We start from the raw sequence: 6,049 nt of genomic DNA, 5'->3' as shown, positions 1-6,049 counted from the left end.
CCACCACTAAATTGGTGCTGGTTTGAATTATTCACGGCTAAAGAGAGGGCATAGTATGCCGTATGGTCCTTGGGAAAACACACACTTTGATTCTGTTTAAAGAACACCATACCAAATAATATCGGCACATGGAACTCCCTGCAGTATGGACAGCAAATTAATTTGAGAATTAGTCTCTGAAATGAATGCAACTTTTTAAGGCAGTAAGATTAAGCAGCATTTTGACATTTTTACATATTTACCTTCCTGTTGCACATCAGAAACAGGAAGCTCTGGTTGGCAGACCATTTCATCAATTAAAGGCATTTATAGAATCGCATCTCTACATCAAGGGGGGATAACAAAGCTGCTGTAGTTTTCACTGGGGTATTATACACACTAGAATATTGATTTTCTTCTCCATGCATGCATTTATCAGAGTTACAGACATCACGTTTTTTTGGTCTTCCTGATAGGTGAAAATCACTTTAAATCACAAAGCTTGCACACCCATTAAGGCTTACTGGAAAAAGTGAACTAAGTGATTATAAAGGTTTGCCTTTAATTCTGCCTACTATGAAAAAAACACTTTTCACGCTCTCTGTGAATGTTCTCCCTCATCCGCTGACTGCAGTCAACTCCAGACGCTTTATGACAAGTGTCATCTGTGGAACAAATCCTGATCTCAGGTAACAGCATTAGCCTGGGCTTCTGAGTTACTCTTGATTTACGCTGGCTTAACCAAGAAAAGAATTCTTATTTGTCAATGCATACATGCTGTGTATATGCAAACATGCATATCCTTTTGCTAAAATATTTTAGGTTTACTCTCTTGTCTTGCTGGAGCCAGAAGAAAGAAAGTTCTTTGAGCGTAAAACCATGAAAAAATAAGTTTTCCTTGTTTATCTGTTCCCCAAAATAGTTACACATTAAACCTGCTTTCATTTCCTCATACCACATCTGCTATGTTTGCTGGTTTTCCACTTTGAGTGTTGACCTGGTACTTGCATTCCTATTTTCACCATTTTTCATAAATTCACCTCTTCGCCACGAGGTAAAATCTGTGCATGCAGAAACACTCGGCACGCTCCGCTTTTGCAGATGGTCCTGCAGTTTGTTCAAAAGCTGCAGCGGTGCTCTATATCCTGCTGGAACTGGAGTCCTTACTGCTTCACAGGGTATTTTTATCCTTTTTTTTCCAAAGAAACAAGAAGGAGGCTAACTTCTTGAGCTCCAATACATTGGCAAGATTACTGACAAATACAAGTGGCAAACTCAACATTTGCGATTGACAGATTATACCTCTGCAACAAGAGTAACTTGCTATTTCACTACTAAAGCCTGCCTGTCCTATTCAACAACAGCTTTAATTATGCTGTATATTCCTTAAAAGCAACGCTCTTTTTAACAGCAGGAAACTGTTAAGTGTTACAGAAATAGCATTACTGTTGTTAGCTAATAGTCCCAAATGAACCTAACACGAACAACTAACAAATATTTCCGGTAAATTGAGAGTTGATTGCTTTTAAACATCAGCTTTTGTGCTGCTAATTATGTCAGTGTCTTCCTATTACTGATTAATTAATATTCCATACCAGTATTTCCGCAGAGCCCCCACAGGTAAGCAATAAAAACTTTTGACTTCTCTGTAACTGATAACTGACACAGAAGCTTGGAGTTTTCCTGTACTGGTTTTTAAAGTGTATAACACAAAGGAGGCACACATTATAGATGAGCAATTTGAAAAACATACTAGGCTGTGTTTGTTTTTTCTCTGCTATGGGACTTGTTTCATGTGACATTTCAAAAGACTGAAAATTTACATTTTCAGTGTGGTTGAGCGTAAGTATTTTTCAACAGGAAAGAGGATTCTGGAAAGGAATGGCTGTCTTCTCACAACCAAACAAGTTATAAGCTTTCTGATGTCGTATTTAATTTTACCAAAAAGTGATGAAAAATTTGAATTCTTGGAGAGACAGACAAAAGAGCCTGCGATACTCAGTTCAATGCTGTCTCCCCAGTCTGTGTTTTGGTTTTAATGCAGGAGGAATACAGGGCAGGTGGTGTATTTTTGCAGACAGAAAACCCATGGTAACGCTGGCTGTGAAGAAAATTCATTGCCTGGTAAGTGGAATAAATGGAGCGTTTAGTTGGATTGCATTAGGTTCTTAAGTAATATGTGCCTTTCAAAGCCTCCTACGTATTATGGAGCTATCATAGTTTAGGTATTAAAATTACCATCAAAAGCAACATCAAACACTTTACAATCGTGACAGTAGAGTTTATATTACACCACATGAGAACAGAAGAGATTGTTTTCCAAAGTGAGGGAACCTTTCATCCTATCTTTTACTTTCTTGTTTGTATTACAGACTTTCATTCAATGCCATTTAAACCTGGCTTCACTCGCACACCTCTGGAGATCGTCCAGTCCGACACCTTGCTGAATGCAGGTCCAGCGACAGCAGGCTGCTCTGTGCCGTGTCCAGTCGGGTTTTGACCACCCTCAAAGACGGAGACTCTGCGACATCGCTGGGCAACATCCTCCAGTATGGAATCACCTTTACTGTATGATTTTGTTTTTTCATCTCCAGCTAGAATTTCCTGATTTCAATTTATGCCCCAATACATTTCTCATTTACTTTTCTTATGATGTTCTTTAAAAATTCTCCCTGTGAAATACCCGTATGACATGGCAGCTGTTTCCCTTTTTCTGAACATTCCTATTGTAACGCTCAGCTGCTCTGGCTTATCTCATATTATCTATCCTCTTTTTCCCCTTTTCCCTTTTACATCTCGCTTCAGTATTTAAGTGAATACCAGCACTTCCATTTTTGTGGTTTAAATGCGTAGCATAAAGAAACCTGTTGCACACTAACTGTGCACTTCTATAATTATCCCAAACCATCTAGAGTATCATCTCTTCAGGCACCCACTTACAGAGGTTTGAGAACAAATTATGTACAGTGCACTCTTAGAAAAATGGACAAGGCCAAACCAAGAATTAATTTGTCTTGATTTCAACTGGGACATAAGCAGAAGCAAGTGAAGTAGAAGCAGAAATCCTATATTCATGCCAGTGCAGCTACATGAGCACATCTGAGAAGAACAGTCATTACCCAAGCAACAGACCTTCAAACACGGAATTATTCATGAGCTATCACCGGGTCTGGAAACACAGCTTTTACAGACACAGCCCACCTGCAAAGCTGAAGAACTCCTCATATGCAGCAGGATGCATAATACTGTTCACACTGAGGCAAAATCCAGCTGAGTACCTAGGCTGCAGTAGGGCTGCCAATATCCTCTGGAGTTTAGTTCACTGGAAATGATGCAGACAGCTTTTCTCTTGTTTTTTAAGGTTAAATATGAACAGGTGACTGAAGACATGACTGAATAATAACATTTAGATAAGGACATATGGCCACCACAGCACTTCTGGGTTTTTTGCTTAGAGATTAAATTTGTTTAAAGGTGAATGGTTTCCACCTGAATTCCATAATGGCTAATTTTTAACTTTAGATCTTTGAATTTCCACATTTCCATTTTCCACTCCTACAAAGAGAAAGGAAGGTTTCTCTTTTCAGCCTCTGTCTATCTGAAGTGACACTCTGCAGCACGCTGCAAGTCTCGGCTCCCCGACTCCATTGCCGACGGCCCACCCGCTCCTGTGCAGTCACTCGCCGGAGTTCGGCTCTCGGGGTCTTTCAGTGTGTTCACCTCTGTGCTGGGGTTGCTGATGGCATCGCCATGTACCGGCTCTGGCTGGGATGGAGTTACTCTTTGCAGTATGCACCCTGTCTTAGATCTGTGACCAAAACAATGCGGGTAACACACCAGTATTTTGGCTGTCGCTGAACAGTGTGTGCGCAGCGTCAAGGTCATCTCTGTTTCTCACTCACCCCCAGCGAGCAGAGTGGGGGTGCGCAAGAGTGGGAGGGGACACAGCCAGGCAGATGACCCGAACTAACCAAGGATATACTCCATGCCATAGAATGTTCTGCTCAACAGTAAAATGGAGAGGAGTGAGGTTTAGGTAAGGTTAGCCATTTTTTGCTAGAGAACTGGCTGCCCACCAGCCTGCCCATGGGAGGTGGTGGTGAGAAGCATCACTGCTTCTGGTTTGGTTTTTTTAATGTTTTCTTCCACTTCTTCACTTATTAAATTATTTTCATCTTGACCCATGAGCCTTTTTGGTTTTACTCTTCCTTTCTGTTTCCCTGTCCCACTGGGGGTGGGCAGTGGGGGAGTGAGTGAGCGGCTGTGTGGTGCTGAGCCCCACAACACACTGTGTACCAACTGTGGTTCCACGACTGGGCAGTGAGATCTGCCCAAGATCAGTCACGCAGCCCATTTCCCCATCCCAGGGGTAAGCAAAGAGCGCTCTTATGTGATAATACTACCAGCCAAAGCTGGATGTGGCCAGTGACCTCAGCATAAAGAAGGTCCAAAGCTCAATATGGACTCATACTTCTCTACATGAAAAAAAAAAAAAAAGGATCTCAAAAGACTTGAATTTTATTTCTCAAAAGGAAAGGTATCTCAAAATAGGATCTCTTTAAGAAACCACCCACAGAACTGGGTGTCAAGATGAAATTTGCCTAGGAAATTCCATATGAAATGGGAAAGGAATAACCTATTACTACGGTAAAGCTACACTAGCAACACGTTAAGTGTTCTTTAACTTTGCACTCGCTTCTTCAATAAAGACAAAACTTCCCAAAAGAACAGAAATTCAAGACCTGGGATAATGCTTATCAAGACAGTATAATGCTTATCAAGAACCTCCAGAGAAGGAGAAGCAAAGAAGGACAAGTCCAAGGTGACATTTCCAAAAACTTAAACATTATGGCCATACATTGTAAGACACAAATTCTGCCTCTCTCATAATTCCACTGCAAACATGCGTGTCTCGTAAAGAGACGCTAAGCAGCCTATTCGGAAAGACAATCCCACACCGAGTTGCAAGTCCACCTTTGCTGCTCTTACTCATGTCGCACAGCCTCTTCCTACGTAGGTACTTCCACTCGCCTCGAGGAGACACGCACGGAAGACCGCTGGCGCTCACGGCACTTTCCCAGAGCTGTGCAGGTACTTGATTTCAGTAAGCAGAAGCCTACACAGCCATGAGGCACAGGTCCCACTGATTTAGGAGCAAGCTTTCAGTCATATGACTACTGAATCTCATTAAATGGATAGGTATATACCTAAAATTATACTATTTTTAGCCAAACCATAGCTCCTTTACTCCCAAATAAGCATCCTCTCACTGTGCTAATGAGAGGTATACAATGAATGAGGTACTCTTTTTATAAAAAAATGGCAAAATCAAGTATTTTTGTTTGTATATGGAAGTGTATTTACAGTCTAGGTAAAAATGAGAGATGAAACACTTCTCTTCCAAGAAAAAATATCCAACCCTGTATTCTGTGTCACCCTCCACTGCCACCAGCTGACTGAGTGACAGCCCAGGTGTAATATTTTCTGTATCCCTGCTAGGAATTCCAGCTACTGGAGAATAGCATTTCCAGCACAATGTTTACATACGTGCATATCCAGTTCAGGGAAAGTTATCATTGACTTGATTTCTGTGTGATTTAAAACTACTTAAATCAAATAATGTCTTCCCCTCTCCCACTCTTCTTGTGACTCGGCTAATAGCATGCACAACTTCGCCACAGGACTGTCTGTGCAAGAGACAGTTCCTTGATCTCTGATTCGGTCCCTCCTCTTCCCCTTCCCGCACCATCGTTGGGGAAAATAACGCCCAGCGACAGACATGTGCTCGAAACACAGACATGAGGTGGGACCTAGGATCCACTGATGTCACTGCCAAAAGTCCCATGGTCTCCAGAAGGACCAGAAAATCGTACTTCATATGGATGCAAACCTGGTAACCAGGTTATACCATGGGAGTAAGTAGCAAAGGGTCAGTGGGAGTTTAAGCAATATTCCTCTGGTTTTAGACAGATTCATTAAGTCTTCCCTCTAGCAAAAGCCTAAAGGTGAGCCCATGTTTAAGCACTTTCTTGAGCTGTTAAACTAAAACAAACCCAAAATGAATCTAAGC

The sequence above is a fragment of the Eurypyga helias genome, unplaced genomic scaffold, assembly GCF_000690775.1.
Source record: "Eurypyga helias isolate BGI_N326 unplaced genomic scaffold, ASM69077v1 scaffold2413, whole genome shotgun sequence".
NCBI classification, from domain to species: Eukaryota; Metazoa; Chordata; class Aves; order Eurypygiformes; family Eurypygidae; genus Eurypyga; species Eurypyga helias.
Note: the sequence above shows the minus strand (reverse complement) of the source record.